Below are 17,770 nucleotides of genomic sequence, written 5' to 3' on the forward strand. Positions count from 1 at the left end.
TGAATGTAGTGGTACACTTTAATTATGATTTTCTTTGCTTTGATCCTTTGTTCTGCCTATCACATATTGCGTATTTACACAAGTGATGACTGAGGAAGAAAGGACTGTACCAAAATCACAGATGTTCAGCCAAAATGCTGTAAAATGCCTATTTTCATATTTTTGGGAGAAAAATGCTATTCTGTTTTTCAGAATCTTTTTTCTTCCTTTTTCCCACCTATGTTATATACTTGAAGTAGCAAATTGATTTTATTCATAGACTTCAAAAAAGTAATAGAAATAAAAAATGTACATGTTATAATTAATATGGAAATTTTTTTTGATTAACTGATATATTTATTTAAGATTTGGTGTTTGATGTTTAGCTTGATTGATAAATTAGTAGATTAAGTTTTGCATTTCCATTTCAGAGTTTAAAGCAAATTTTTTAATACTGTGTAAATAATGATTTACAGTATTAAGAAAGTTTTTTTAATATTTTAAATACTGTAAATATGGAAATAGTATATTAAAATATAAATGCACAAGTCGTAATACAATATGAGCTTAAAATGTACTATAAAATATCCATGAAGATACACCATAAATAAAAGAAAACTCAATCATAGTATAAACTAAAGGCATCGATTTAATTGTATCTCATTATTGTGACTACCTTCACAACGAGTTACCATGTGTTGCAAATAAGTAACGCTTCACTAATAGAGAAGACTATTATTATTTATTCTCAGTGGGCAGGTACCCTTGTGTTGCAATTGTGCCAATCCAATTGTAAAGTTAATTCGACAATATGAGAGATGCCAAAAGGTGTACAAAATAATACTATATTAAAATACAAATGCACATATATTGTTCTCAAATTATTCAAATTTCCTAATGTCTGAGTGGTACTAATCACACTATATACCTATATTGTCAGCATTTGATGAAATAACTTTTACTTCAAATTCATCAGATTTGTTTACTATACTCCCAGGATTAGTGTAACACTCAAGTAAACATGTGACTGTGTTTAGTAATCCCCAACACAGCCCATGAATTTGTTCGTTCGTTCTGTGATGAGCCCCCACCCCACCTCAGCAGTCCTTGTAATCCCCAACACCTTGCTTTCCGGGCTGCTTCATCTTCCAGTAGAAGAAATGCAAGAATTGCTTTCACCTCAAGCTAGTATTTTCTAACCCCCCACCAACTCTGCTTCAATAGCATCAGCAAATATTCTTGCATAGTTCCTATTAGGTGGTAGTAGTAGTAGTAATTGCAAATGATACAAGAAAGCAAGCTTATATAGCATCGGCCAAACGCCTCCATAGCCAGGTGGGAAGGAACAGCAATGCGTAGCACACGCTTCTTGATTAGACCGGGGTTCGAGCCCGTCACCACCAAATACGGAGGATGCGGAAAGGTCAAGGGAATGACCACTGCATATTCCCAGAGCAATATGGTCTTAGTTGCTAATGCTCCTAAAAGCCAAATAACAAACAAGCATCAGCCAAAAAAAAAAAAAAAAAAAAAACACTACAGTAAATATTGAAAACAACAATAGACCCAGAACCCCACTAATAACATTAGCCCACAAAGAGCAGTACCAATTTATAACCACTCTCAGTCTTCTTCCACTTAACCATCCCTTTATCTAGCCAGGTGGGAAGGAGCAGCAATGCGTAGCACACACTTCTTGATTAGACCAGGGTTCGAGCCCGTCACCACCAAATACGGAGGAACAACATAACATCCCTTTATCCACAGCTTTTAATGCTATATTGCTCCAGTTTGTACAGCAGTATTTTATGTGCAACAGTATCAAAAGTCTTCCTATAATCCAAGTATATTTTGTATCCCTTCCTCATGCAGTTCTCATATAATTCCAACAGAACATTTAATTGATGTTTAATCTCTCTCTCTCTCTACCATTGCACAATAAAAGCACACAAAGATATCCCCTTTGGCTGTATGATGTCTCCCACTACAGATATCTGCAAGAAGCTACAGAAACCAGAAGAGTTAACTGTGGATACATTTTTGAATAAGAAATAACCAAGTCAATTTGATACTTCCACCTGACTTTTTCATTTATTATTTCAGGTCCATTTTTTTTTTTTTTTTTTTTTTTTTTTGCAATTGACAAAAGTAAGTTTATTTACTTTCAAAACTAGAGATTGAGTAATTCAAATAGACATGGTCATGGTACATTACTCTGAACAAAAATGAAATTTTTTTTTTCTATGAAAATATGGACTTTGGAAATCTTTTACTGCTAATTTTGAATGGCATATGTTTTTTCTTGGCATCCTCAGATCAAATGATGTTTCATATTTTATTGTTAATTGTTAACATAGAACTTAGATTTTGATATATCTGTTCATGTTTGTTGGACTGATGGAGAAGTTCTGTATTTGGGCATTTCCTAAATCTGGTTACCGTGGTCAGTTTCTGGTCTGCCCTGCCCTGCCCTCACTTTCTCCCTGCATATCAGACAAATATACATAAAGCAATCCTCCCTTTCAGGTAGGTCAGTCAGAGTTATACGTGTGTAAGTTAATGTTGTTACATATTAAAAACTCTTCTTTTTATAGTTTTTAGTGTAAATTGTAGTTTTGAATGCGCTTTCAAAATTTCATATCACTGTTAATTCACGAGATTGCTTTTGTTACACATGGTATGATTACACAAATCTCATAGATCTATAATGACCCTATTGAGGCAAGAATATGGACTTTATTTTGATTGTAAATTAAGTGATCAGGGAAATGTGTGCTCCTGATATTGTTATTTGCACATCAGTGGCTGGTTAAAAGTAAAAAAAGTATCACTGATGTCACTGTTCTCGTGGTATGGAGGAAACCAACCTTTCACATCAGTAAATACTATTTTTATATGAAAGGAAGAGATATATAAAACAAAATTATGTATTCAAATATCCAGTCAAGCCATAAGACCACATAGTCACAACTACTTGTTCCTGTCCCTCTGGGAATTAACATTAGTAAAGGCATATGATGCAAGAAAGCAAGCTTATTATTATTGCTCTTATATCATTTCTCCCTGATTGGGGGTTCCACCTCGTTACATGTATTGCTACCAAGTACATAGGGTGGTTGTTATGTCTGGTGTTACTGTTGGTCGAGGAACTCTCTGACTTTCTAGAGCTCCTTGTAAGTGTTCGCTGGAAGACCTATTGCTGCTAGGCTGTTATGTCGGGTCTTTGGCACCATACCTGTGGTTGACACGATGATTGGGATGGTCGTTACTTGTTGCATATGCCACATATCTTTGGTTTCTGTCTTAGGTTCGTGTACTTCCTGATTTTTTCCCCATGGGTTTTCTGCCGGTTGCCAGTGTTGGGTACCGCTATGTCAATAGGTAGCCTTTTCCTTCTTGTCCACAAGGGTTATATCCAGGATTGTCCTATTTGTTATTATGGCACTGTCCCAGTACAGCTTGTGGGTTGGGGTCTCTAGTACTGCCTGGGGTTCGTACTTGTAGTACAGTACACTTTCTTCAATCAACTGGTATTTCCTTGCTAACTTCTAATGTATTATCTTGGCTATCTGGTCATGTCTATGACTGTACTCAGTCTGGGTGATCACCTTGAACCCCGTGGTGATGTGTTTGATCGTTTCTGAGGCCAGGTGATATCGCTGACATGTGTCATCGGACACTCTGGGCTCCTTGGCGATGTATTTTCTATAGTTTCTGGTGTTGATTATCTGGTGAGCATGAATCCTTCAGTCTCGGAGAAGAGCGTCCTGCTCATGAGCCATGCATTGGGAGCAATTTTATCTATGTGATCTTGATGGAGATCATTGTAGTTGTTGTTGTTGTTGTTTGGTTTTTAGGAGCATTAGCAACTAAGGCCATATTGCTCCGGGATATGCGGTGGTCATTCCCTGATCTTTCCGCATCTTCCATATTTGGTGGTGATGGGCTCGAACCCCGGTCTAATCAAGAAGCATGTGATATGCACTACTGCTCCTTCCCACCTGGCTACGGAGGTGCCTGATCATTGTAGTGTCTGCCATGGAGTGTCTTCTCTGCCCATCATTCTTGCTTCGTTTGTACTCCTGGTTGAGAGGGGACTGCTCGCTTTGTTTCTAGTGGGGTATACCGCTTGTCTATCTTCCTTATGGCCGGCTGGAGTGCTGCTGCTGTGTATTTCTGAAAGTAATCCTTCAGGTTAACTATCGCTGTCTTCTGTTGCTCAGTGAGGTCTATCAGGCCCCTTCCTCCTCCTTTCTGGCAATTTTCAGTCTCTCCACGGCAGATTTCAGGTGGTGTTGGTGGCTCTTGGTCATCATTGTCCTTGTCTTTCTCATGATATCCTCCAACTCGGTGTTAGTCCAGTCTATGACCCTGAAGGAGTATGTTGGCACTGGGACTGCATTGGTGTTTGGGCTTTAACTGTGTTCCCTCCATTCAACTTTGCTTTTAGCAGGCTTCTGAGTCTGATGGTATTTTTCGGTCAGGCAGGCCTTAATTTCCTTGTGCTGTAACTGCTGAGCCTGCATCATCCCCAAGTATTTGTAGGCCTCTCCCCCCGCCATGGCTTCGATCTCTTTACCAGTCTGCAGCTGGTAGTTTCGGTTAACTAATTTTCCCTGGTGCAATCCGTGGGTCTTGCATTTGTCTAGACCAAATTCCATCTAATATCATTGCTGAATTCTTTGGTGATCTGGTGTAGTTACTGGAGGTGCTTCTCGGTTCCCGCGTAGAGCTTGATGTCATTCATGTACATCAGGTGGTTGAGGGTGTACAGATTCTTCTTTCATTCTTTGAGGTTATATCCATACTTGCTACTGTTGAGCATGGTGGATAGCGGGTTAAGTGCTAGACAGAACCACAATGGGCTCGGAGCATCTCCCTGAAAGATTCCTCTCCCTGTGGGGATTGGCCTGGTTGTGATGTTTTTGAACTTAATGGTGGTACTCCATTTCGCCATTGTTTCTCCTAGGAAGTTTGTCACTATCGGATTGACTTTGTAGATGTTCAGTGCCTCTATTAGCCAGCTATGAGTCACGGAGCCAAAGGCCTTGCAGTAATCGATGTAGGCTGTGTACATGTTGCAGCGCTTCTTGTAGGCTTGCTCTATAACCGCGGCATCTATGGTTAATTACTCCTTGCATCCTTTGCTCAGCCGCTTGCATCCTTTCTGCTGTTCAGCCATTATGTTCTGGCTCTCCAAGTGGTCTGATATCTTCCTGGTTATGCAGCTGGTCAGGATCTTGTACCTTGTTGGGAGGCAGGTGATTGGCCTATATTTTGGCAGGTTTCTTGTAACTTCTTCTTTAGGCTTCAGATATGTGATTCCTTGAGTGAGAAACTTCGGGATTGTCTCTAGATGCCTTATCATTCGGGTGAACTGCTCTGCTAGTTGCTTGTGTGTATAAGTAAGCTTCTTGTACCAGTAGTTGTGGATGTTATCTATTCCTGGAGTTTGCCAGTTGTGAGAGTTCTTGATCGTCTGTTTTACTTCTTCTTTCCAAATCTCCCACCCTCTCATTTCTTGTACATCCTTGGTTTTGTTGCATTCTAGTTCTATCCAGGGGGCTCTGCTCTTATGTCTTACTTCCCTGCTCCATACGTTTCCCCAGAACTCCTCAATCGTCTTCTGCTTGGGTGGTCCGTTCCCTTCTTTCCATCTTCTCCGAGACTCCTGTAGTAGCCTCTTCGGCCCTCATCGAAGATTTGGTTTATTTTCCTCTGGGAGCTGTGTTTGTATTGCCGTAGTCTCTTGCTGAGGGCAAGGAGGTTCTGCTTCAATGTGTCCAAGTACTCTGCTATTCTCTGATTTTTTTGTTTCATGTCTGCTGTGGACGCTGTCTCTCTTGAGGATGCTCTTCACTTTTCCAATTAATTTTTTACTCCTGTTGCCCTGTTGGTACTGGGTCAGTTGGCCTATCTTGACTCTTAATTCTTCTATCTTCTGCTGAAGTCTTCTTTCCCAAGCTGGCGGTTCCTTCTGTTTTCGGTTCTTCTGCTGCTGGTCTCTCGTTTCTCTTCCATTAATCCTCGTGTGCTGCTACCGCAGCACAATACATGGCTGTGTGGATGGCCTCCAGTGTTGCACCACTGCTGTCGAGGTAATGTGGTATTATGTGCCGATTGAGATGGTCTGTGACTCTCCACAAGGTTCTATTCGGCCTCTGCTTCGGTATCACGTGAGTCTTTTTGGGGTGCAGTCCTTCGAATTCTGTTAGGGCCTTCTTCCACTCGTCCTCGATTATGGATATCATGACCTCATCTCTTTCCACTTCAGCTGCTGTGGGTTGTATTTCTTCTTGCTCTTCATCCTCTGGTTTCATATTCTTTATCCTTTGTAGTTGATAGCTAACGTCCTGCTTGATTTTTTCCAATATTGCAGGAGCTATCAGGTTTTTTGTGATGATGGTCTTTCTCTGGTCTGCTTTTCGCTGTTCAGTGACCTGAATATCTGGGAATTTTTCCAACCTCTTGGTATGTAGTCTCGCCCTGTAAGTTGTCATATTGGTCTCCAGCCTCATTATTTTATAATATGCTTGCATGATGTATGTATTCATTTCGATGCTCCACTTAATGTATTGGCATTTTCTCCTTTCCTGAGTGGTCACTAGCACAGTTGCGCAGGAAGCACTTCCAGTTGGTGGGGCTGGATGGTCTTGCTCTTCTCTTGTGGTAGCCATACGTGAGACAGTGCCACTGGCTCCACTGTCTTCCTCAGGAGACTGTCCCTGATTTTTTGAACCAACCCTTCTGTCTAAGGCCTGAACGCAAGTGACTTTATCCTGCGTCACACTCGATGCAATAGGATTAATATTTCTCTGCGACATCATCCATCTATGGAAGTGGATCTGTTTAGCTTCGGCTTATGTCCAGTGGTAGTTCTTGGGAGTGACGCCAGCTGATGCCACAATATGCCTTAGCCGCCACTCTGGCCTTGGGGTATGTAGGTCCATTGGAGCAACTTTCATGATGTTTATTTATTTATTACTATTAATTAATTTATTATTATTATTATTATTCTAATTTTATTACTATTATTATACCTCTCCCCCAGCGTGATGGAGCCGCATTAGCTTCCACCAATGCGGTACTTGAACATGGGTCCATCAGGCTGGTAGTCCAGTGTCGTAACCACTGGGCCATCATGCCCCTTTATTTATTATTATTATTATTATTATTAGCCATACAGTACAAGAAAGCCTGAGGCTTATGCTGCAACAGCCAAAAAAGATGCCCAAGTTACCCTGAGAGAGAGAGAGAGAGAGAGAGAGAGAGAGAGAGAGAGAGAGAGAGAGAGAGAGAGAGAAAGTAGAAAGGAATCGCCAAGAAAGAGAAGAATGGTGATGTTCAGCTCAGGACCCTGAGTGTGCCAAGCCCATACTCACCAGATGTGAGCATATACAGCACCAGCCGAAAAAATTAAAAAAAAAAAAAAAACACCCTTCCTATTTTAACCCATTCATTCATTCCAAATGTTTGTCTAGTTCTGCCTTGAATTTATTTAAGCTATCAACTTCCACAACAACCAATGGGTTTCAGCAATCAACTACCAGCTGGCTAAAGGCAAATTTCCGCACATCTATTCAACAACTGTCTTTCCTCAATTTCAGTTTATGCCAACGCAGGTTTGTAATCTGAGAAAGAGGAAGAATCCTATCAGTATTGAGCCTGTTCAATCCATTCAAGGCCTTATACACTCAGATCGCCTTACAAGTGCCTAGTATATTCTACAGATGCTGCAATTTGCAGAACTTAAGCTCTTTCTTCATAAGAGCACCCATTTTTCTCCTCACCAGTCTTGTTGCCCTTCTTCTCTGTACTCGTTGTCGCAACTCTACATCCTTCCTAAAATCAGGCTTCTAGACCTGCATGAAGTACTCAAGGTGTCTTCACCATTGCCTTATACAGGGGAATAATCACCTTATCCCTGCTCGCAAAATTCCTGTATATCATTGACAAAACCCCATGACCTACTCTGGCAGCCTATCTTCATTGTTCAGAAAACTTCACATCTAACTGTACAGTTACCCTCAGGCCTTTTTCATTCTTCATTACCCTGAGTGTAGTACCACACTTGGTACATTTCTCTGCGTTGACTGCTACCCATATGCAGTACTTTGCATTTGTTAATATTAAACTTCAGTTGCCACTTCTCAGCCCATCTGCTCAATGTTTCTAGATCCTGTTGAAGTAGCATACTGCCATTAACAACCCTGCCAACCTTTGTATCACCTGCAAACTTTCAGCTCAGGACCCTGAGTGTGCCAAGCCCATACTCACCAGATGTGAGCATATACAGCACCAGCCGAAAAAAAAAATATATATATACCCTGATATACCCTCATCAATATCATTGATAAATACAGAAAACAACAACAACAATGGGCTGAACATGGACCCCCTGGGGGACCTCCATTAATAACATTAGTCCACAAAGAGCAGTGTCCTTTGATTACGACTCTGTCTTCTCCCACTCATCCATTCTTTTAGCCATTGTGGCAACTTGCCCTTAATGCCATACTGCTTCAATTTGTACAACAAGCCTTCCATGTACAACAGTATCAAAAGCTTTCCTGAAATTGAAGTATGTGATATCAAAATTATTTTTAGCATCCAGTTCCTTTGTGACACATAGTATACAATCAAATGTCGTAATTTGAAGAAGAAAATAGAGCCAACAGAAAACAGTCCATGTGAACTTTGAATCAGACACCATTATTTGCACCCACACAGTGTCATCTTGTAATTCAAAATAAATTAAACAATCTGGCACACAATTGAAATTTATCCAAGACACAGGCAGAACTTCTGAGATCTATATTGAAGGAATGGAGTTTACTTAAAAAAAGATACAACTGTATCTGAATTTCATAAATTATGAAGAGATTTTTCTTTCCTTTCAAACTTACAGTGAGTATCAACTAGTCTGCAGTCATCGCAAAAGGGGGTCAGCCAAGCTGAAGCAGATGATGAGAAATCTTTGGCCAAGAATGCTATAAGTGCAATCGAACAAGAGTTATTACCTGTTGGTTGACATCCTCCTGTTTCATATAATCATCAAAATTTGGGAACATTTGCTGTGCGGTTGGCTGAAGAACAGATCTTCTTCAGCCAACCGTGTTTGCCACAGCAATATCTTCCTTTGAAATGCATCCATTTTGCCTCGCAGTGTGAACACATCCGTAAGCTGTCCTTGCAAGGACGTGTTCAGCTTGTTTAACACAGAAAAAATATCTGCCAGGTATGCAAGCTTGGCTAGCCAATCATTGTCGGACAAGAGATCATGGAACCTCAAAATTATTATTTTGCTGCTGGAAGAATAACTTGCCTTCTTGGTGCAGGTTGAACAATCGGGTTAGAACTTTGCCCCTCGACAGCCATCTCGCCTCAGCGTGAAGAAGAACATGAGTATGCTGAGAGCCCATTTCTTCACAAAGTGCCTCAAATATTCGAGAATTGAGCGCTTTGTGGCGAATTTCGTTTACAATTTTAATTACATCAGAGAGTACTTTGTGCAGTTCTGGAGATAATCTTTTTGCCACAAGTTGCTCATGATGTATGATACAATGAGTAAACAAGATGTCTGGGTGTCCAACATCTTTTACTTTTGCAACAACTCCTGAACGATGTCCAGTGATGCTTGCGGCACCGTCTGTGCATATCCCAACACATTTCTTCCATTCAATACTGTGTTTCTGGAAATAACCATTAAATGCATTGAAAATTTGAGAGCCGGTTGTTCTACCCGACAAGATTAGCGAACAGAGGAGTTCTTCCTTTAATTCTCCTTGGCAATCAAACCTCACAAAACAAAGAACTGCCTTGTTAGTTATGTCTGTTGATTCGTCAAGTTGAATTGAATAAAACGTAGAATTTTTCACAAGTGCAGTCACTTGATTTTCAGTATCTTCGGCCATGTCTTCAATTCTGCGCTTCACAGTGTTAGCGGACATAGGAATTCCTTTCACTTTCTGGACAGCCTGTTTCCCCAAAACCTCTTCACAGGCTTGTAACAAGCAAGGCTTAATTAATTCTTCTCCAATCGTATATGGCTTTTTACATCTCACAATTTGAAGTGCTAGCAAATAAGAAGATTTTACTAGGGACTTATCTTCAACAATCATTGTTGCTAATGAACCTTTTTGCTTTTTCAAATTTTCACGCATCCTTTGGAAGTATTCAACTGGCTTTTTAGCTAAATCTGGATGTTTGACTGCAAGTACCTGCCAAGTTTCGAAGGTTTCATGGCATCATTGGATAAACTCTCAGAACATATAATACAAAGCAGCCGTGGATTCAGTTCATTTCCAGGTTCTTGAATAAATCCAAACTTCAAGTAGTACGCATCATATTTTCTTGAAACTGAACTTTTTCTTCTCTCCGCCTCCAGTTCTAATGTCCTTCTTGATGATGCCTTGCGGTGGCTGCGGAGACTCTGATTCATTAACCAACTCATGACAACGTGATGTATTACCCAAGAAGCGTAAAATGCTTGCTTGGTTTTTCTCACTCATTGGGGTTATTTTATTCAAATCTAAAACCCAACAAGAAATAAGATAGTTATCAAACTCAAGCTCTTTGATGCCATTAAATATCACACTGTGCACAGTTAAAATAAAAATATCATTGGTCACTTACCTAAGAAGAATATCGTATTGAATAAACACCAGTATAGCATTGAAGAAAATTCGCTTCTTGAATAAGCCCAACAAAACGAAACAATCTGACTAGAATCGTTACTTGCTGAGCAAATTGACAGCAGAAGCACTACTGACAGTGCTGAGCAGCGTTGTTTATAACGGCACAGATCTTGCCCCGAGCGTAGACAAGGATGTCAAAGTAAGTTTTTTTCTCTTTTTTGCCAATTGATAAGAAATAGAAATAGCTTTCTATATTTTTTTTTTTTTTACGATAAAAGCATCGCTAATATCAGATATTGCACTGGGCCTTTTATAAACATGCAATGTAATAAGGCAAAACTTGCAAAAAAGTAGAATCAGAATATAATGAAACATTTTAATAAATATTTACAATAAATTGCAAATCTATTCAAATTACTCTGTGGACCACCAAAATTCTCTCGCGGACCACTGGTTACCAACCACTGATCTAGTATATATAAGAAAATGCATTTCCTCATAATATTTATTAGACAGTAGAGAATATCGTTATTACTTCATGCAAATTTCAGAAACATTAGCTAAAACAGTTCAGACTGATTTTATTCTCTTCAAGTAATGCAGGCTTGAAAGCCATTGCTGTCCAGATCAATCTTCATCATTGGGAAAAGAAGACATTTCAGACTGGAAGCATAATTGGCTTCAGCCGTCCACTGTCTTTGGCTTCTGCCAAAGCCAGTGGACAACTGAAAATTTGTCATCTGGAAATGCAAAACATTCAGGCATAGCATTAGTAGAGGCATATGATGCAAGAAAGCTAGCTTATACAGCATAAGCCAAAAAAACCCCTTCCCATTTTATCCATCCATTCATTCCAAATGCTTGTCTAGTTCTGCCTTAAATTTATTTAAGCTATCAACCTCCACAACGACAAATGGAAGTTCCAGCAATCAACTACCTGCTGGCTAAAGGCAAATTTCCTGCTGTAATTTGGAGAACTTAAGCCTTTCTTCATAAGAGCACCGCGTCTCCATAGCCAGGTGGGAAGGAGCAGCAGTGCGTAGCACATGCTTCTTGATTAGACTGGGGTTCGAACCCATCACCACCAAATATGGAGGATGTGGAAAGGTCAGAGAATGACCACCGCATATCCCGGAGCAATATGGCCTTAGTTGCTAATGCTCCTAAAAACCAAATAACAACAACATAAGAGCACCCCTTTATTCCCCTCACCAGTCTTGTTGCCTTTCTCTGTACTCGTTCTAGCAACTCTACATCCTTCCTAAAATGAGGCTTCCAGGCCTGTACGCAGTACTCAAGGTGTGGCCTGACCATTGCGTTATACAAGGGAATAATCACCTCCTTATCCCTGCTTGCAAAATTCCCCCTGGTCTCTTTTATTGTCACTACCCTGAGTGTAACACCACCCAGTTGGTATGTTACCCTGGGGTTACTGCTACCCATATGCAGTACTTTGCATTTGTCAATGTTAAACTTCAGTTGCCACTTCTCAGCCCATCTGCCCAACTTTTCCAGATCCTGTTGCAGCAGCATACTATCATTTCTGCTATTAACAACGCTGCCAACCTTTTTAATCATCTGCAAACTTTGACATTGTTTGATATACCTTCATTAATATCATCGATGAATATACAAAACAACAATGGGCACAACGCTGAACCCTTGGGGTAGACCACTGATAACATTAGTCCACAAAGAACTGTGGCCATTGATTTACCACTCTCTTTCTTCTCCCACTCAACCATCCTTTTATCCATTGTAGCAACTTGCTCTTGATGCCATACTGCTCCAATTTATACAGCAGTCTTCCATGTGCAACAGTATCAAAAGCTTTTCTGAAATCCAAGTATATGATAACAAAATTATTTTTTTGCATAGGCTCTCAAATATCCAAAAACATCATTATGAAAACAGTCTGCAGAGTGGGGTGTTTTACAAACGTCAGTATATCATACAATGAAACAACCTTAAAGTGAAACTATAAACCAGCTGTCATTTGTTACTTATCAGATGCAGATCACAAAAGGAGACTGGTGGCTTGTGCAAGATTGCTGCAGCATTTTGATACCATTCCTAAAAGATCAGAGGTCATGTTTAGTGATGAGCGTGCTGTTTATCATAGTTTATCTCTAATTAGTGTTCACTTTTGGAGTGATGCCAATCCACATCTTGTGGAGTGGGTGGCATTATTTGCCCACTACCTCATTGTCAACCAGCAGTCATATCTGAACATGCTGGAAAATTACTTCATACCAGAACTTGAGAGACATGGAATAACCCATGAAATTTATTTTCAGCAAGTTGAGGCACTTGCACATCGTGCATCTGCAGTACGACATTATCTCAACCAAATATTTCCTAACCATTGTATTGGAAGATCTTTGCCAACGCTTCTGTGGCCAGTATGCAATCCTGAACTTACCACTTGTGATACTGACCTGTGGGGGTACATCAAAGCTAACGTTGCAAAACATTGCATGGCATCTGTTCATGAAATTAAAGAAAATTCAGGATGCATTTGCAATGATAACATATAGAATGTTGTGTCGGCTTTCACATTGCACATGGAGAAGAATTTTTCTTGTGCCATGACAACAGCACATGTCATACTGATCCACTTGATGTATAAAGCAAATAATATTATTATACTATTGTAAAAAGTCTGCGTATTAACAATTTAAAGTAATATGTAGCAGGATCAGGTGTATTTTGTGCAATGTCTTGGGACTTATGGAACAACCTGTAGATCAGATAGTTTATATCTTGTTGCAGCTTGTAGAGTACTTTCATGCATGCACAGCAGGTACTGTCAAGGCCAGGTGTCATGGAGCTGGATTTATTATTCCTGTGTGTGCATGCTGCATCTAAAAGTTTCAGAAGCACAATATGTCCTCACCCCAACTTTTAACTCTCCCATATCTGTTAGCGTATCATGAATAGTCAAACTAATGTAACAAACCTACCTGCAAAAAGAATTTGACTTCCTCGAAACTTTTAAAACTTTTAACTCTCCCATATCTGTTAGCGTATCATGAATAGTCAAACTAATGTAACAAACCTACCTGCAAAAAGAATTTGACTTCCTCGAAACTTCTAATTTGTTTCATTAATATATGTGTTCTCACTTCAATTGAGACCACATATATTAATGAAACAATTCACGTCTATTTTCATATACAAACTGACAAGACACATTTTCTGGCAAAACTCGTATGTTAAACATATAACTGAGTTATATGTACCTCAGTTGCCATTCATATCATTTCTCATTGTTCACACTGTGATTCCTTTCATTTCGGGGGGGGGGGGGGTATTTGTATGTACATGCAATTCCATTCTCTATTTGCTTTCTTTTAAAGTGTGTATGTATTATTTTTATGCACTTTGCCTTTCACCATGCCTTATCACTAAGAAAAACGTGATCCAAAATGCCAATTCCATTTAAATTAATAATAGCATAAAACAGCCAACAATAAACAATCTTTTTTTCTTTATTAAGTTCTTTTAAGTTCATGCATTACATGCATGCAGTACATTACATAGATAGTGAACTAATCTTTGAACAGCTATTTGTGTACTTGAATAAGTCTCCAACTTTAAGAGGCAGATCTTCTCCATGATTTTTGTGGTGACAGCAATTAACATTTATTAATACAGTTTTTTTGTTTGTTTTTTTTTGTCACACAAAATGGTTTAATAAACATTAAATCGTAGATTTATTGTTACTGGTGAATTGGAATTTTTTTCTCGAAATTCAGCTTCAACATTCACATACAATTTGAAACAGAAGTATTGTTGAACTATAAACACATTCAGATGGGGAGTATGTCATGGTAGAATCATTGCAATCAAACTGGTATGGATTTTGCGTACCTTAATTACTGTTCAATTATTATTACATGCAAAAGTATACAATGTTGCCATTGATGTGATTTTTTTTTAAGAATTGCATATGGTTACCAAAATGAGAGAAATCAGTTTGGTTTTTTTTATCTTTGCTTTTGGTTATATGAATTTTGAATCACTGTGCACAATACCACACAATCTAACACTGATGGCCTTTTTCTAATCAACAACCTTTCAAAGTACACACTTAAAGTTAGTTGTCCTCTGGATACTTCAGATTACTGCTTGGTCATAGTTATTTCACCAGTGGAAATGCTCTCCCCCCCATGGCTATTCTCAGCCTTGTGTATGTAGATTTGTATTATAAAAGTGTGAAATGGAATGATCTCACAATTTCTGTTCCACATTTCCTTGGTTGGACAAATGTTTCAAATTTTATGATCCTTCTGTATGCTCAGATCATCTCATTGAATTATTCTTATAGAAAGGAAATACTTTATTCTCTCATTCCACCCTGAACTTTCATCCTTTATCTAAACCTTTGTTTAGCTAACTTATTATCATCAGAAAGTGATTTGTGGTGATAACAAGTTAGTTCTCTCCCTCCCATGGCGCCTCCGTAGCCAGATGGGCAGGAGCAGCAGTGCGTAGCACACCATTTTTGATTAGACCAGGGTTCAAGCCCATGCCCAACAAATACGGAGGATGTGGAAAGAATGACCACCACATATCCCGGGAGCAATATGGCCTTAGTTGCTAATGCTCCTAAAAACCAAAAAAATAACAATAACACCCCCCCCCCCTCTCTCTCTCTTTCTCTCTCTCTCTCTCTCTCTCTTTCTCTCTCTCTCTCTCTCTCTCTCTCTCTCTCATTGATGATTCTTATTAGTAATGGCAACATGGTGCAAGAAAGCCTATGGCTTATGCTGCACCAGCCAAAAAAAAAAGATATATAAATAATAATAATTAATAAAAGAAAAAGAAATTAAACCTATAATCCTATGCACTTCCCTGACCCGAAGGTACTATCCAGATGACCTTTGAATTTCCCCAAACTGCATGCCTCTACCACCCATGTAGGCAACTTATTCCAATAATTTATAACTTGCTGGCTAAAATAAAACTTCCTGCAGTCCAATCGAAACATTTCCCCCCTTAACTTGAATTTATGTCCCCTAGTTCTAGCATCATTTATAATCTTGAAAATTTTGTCCTCATTCATTTTACTGATGTTAGCTTTATTCTCTCTTACCATATCAAATTATCTCCTACCATATCAAACATCCCATTCAGTGCCTCCTTCTGACAGAAGAACATTAACAAAAACCTAAACTGTCTTGATACCAGCATTTTTCCATTTGTTCTTAAAACCTGTACTCAAAAGCATAGTCTTATATTGTCTTTTTTTATAGTCAACACAAAACAGAACTAAGCTCTTTACAATCTGTTAATTTGCTGACAAAATAACAAATTTCAGTCTTAATGAAAATTTGCTCTTATCCACACAGTTCCTGAAAAGGGTGAAAAATTTCTCCCTTACAGTTAAAGTACTATTGCATTTACCTCAACTCTTTTTATCAACTAATCGAAGGTAACCTTCCATTTGATCAATGATTGCTTATATGGATTTTGTCAGTGATAAGTTAGCTTTATTTTTATTTGAAGAAATTCAGTTGAAAAGTGCTATTTTCTTCTAAACAGCTGCTTTGACTCTGTACATAAATTAAATCTGATCTACCATGGAGTATTGATCCTGCATTTTGAGTGGTGCTTCTATAATGCATCTAGTTCTTAGCCTCTGTCGAAAATATAGTTTTGCTGATGATAGCATAGTGTTCCATCTTCCAGTTTAAGAATCCCTGCTCTGCACAAACAGATACAACTTCTCAAATATCACCAATTCCCCATTTGATAATCTCCTGGAAATATTCTAGTGAAGATTAAAAAACTTAGTTAATATAAATCTTTCTAAAACTCAACATTGAGTTTTAAAATCTTATTTTATAGCACCATTCCATGTTGCTAGGTTTGGATGAGGATAATCCAGATAGAAGATTGGAATTGCCAAACAGTTTTGACCATGTTACAAATCCAGATATCATTGACAGTGTTTTGTGGAAACTAATGAAGTCACATTTAAACTAAATGGAACTTTTAATCATCATTACTTTTTTAACAATTCCCATTTGTTCTTTAACAGAGATTTAAAAATTCCTTGATCGACGATTTGGTCAGGAAGCGTTCTTGAATCTTTTTTCTTTAATGGAACTGTGACGGGAGAATGCTACCTGAGACTACTAAAAGACAAAATTATTCCATTAATGCAGTCCAAAATCAGTTTTTAACATTGCTCCTTTTTTATAATTTAATGCAGGATGGAGCACCGGCTCACTATGCGAAAATTGTCTGCGAATTCTTAGATGGAATGTTCTTCCCAGGGCATTGGATTGGATAACAGGGTTCTATTGAATGGCCACTTCACTCCCCGGATTTGACACCATGTGGTTACTTTTTTGTGGGGATTCTTAAAGGTTAAAGTATTTAGTAATAAACACAAGTCCCGTCTTGAGCTTCAGCAGTCAGCAGTATTTTAGAATGTTGCTGAGGAATTATGCCTTGCTGTTTATTGTTCTGTGCCCTATAAACCTACAATTTTGTAAAGACCAGAATGGGGGTCCATATTGAGCAGTTGTACGTCAGAATTTTTTTTTTTTTTTTTAAGTTTACAAATGCCTTTCTATTGTGCTAGCATTAATTAAAATATATATATTTAAAATTATATTGTTCTTTACAGTAAGACAATTGTCTTTACTTATGTATGGAAAATACAATCTACGAGGGATGATCATTTAATTCGTGGATTGGTGCAAGGTCTTATCTTAATTGTCATCATCTGAATCTTCTGTGGATTTCTCCTTCTCGAAATACTCTCCCTTGAACTGTACACGCTTTTGCCACCATTGTACCCACGCATTAAATGCTTCTTGCAGGCCATTATTTGAATGACTTCCATTGTGGCTCTTCATGCATTGTTGTTGGGTGCAAAACGCTTGCCTTTCAGAACTTTCTCCAGACATGGAAACAGGAAAAAATCACACGATACTAAGTGGGATGTGGCAGAACCTTGGAACGTATAGCAGTGATTACTGCCTACACGATATTAACCATATGGGCCCTGGCATTATCATCTTGGTGGAGAAATCACTTCACACTGCCATATTCCAGTGGCAGTCCTGCCAAGACACTCATTACCATATGCTCATTCACCTCTTTATCTGTGTCTGATGCATTTAAGTCCATCTGACACA

The 17,770-nt window shown here is 38.8% G+C and overlaps 1 protein-coding gene across 1 annotated transcript in view; it reads left to right on the forward strand.

The window, feature by feature from the left end:
- Positions 1 to 17,770, forward strand: part of FBXO11 (F-box protein 11) — a 513,763-nt gene that overhangs the window by 221,628 nt on the left and 274,365 nt on the right. The gene's annotated exons all lie outside the window — the stretch shown is intronic.

The sequence above is a fragment of the Mastigoproctus giganteus genome, chromosome 6 (assembly GCF_048544385.1).
Source record: "Mastigoproctus giganteus isolate SK-2022 chromosome 6, ASM4854438v1, whole genome shotgun sequence".
NCBI lineage: Eukaryota > Metazoa > Arthropoda > Arachnida > Uropygi > Thelyphonidae > Mastigoproctus > Mastigoproctus giganteus.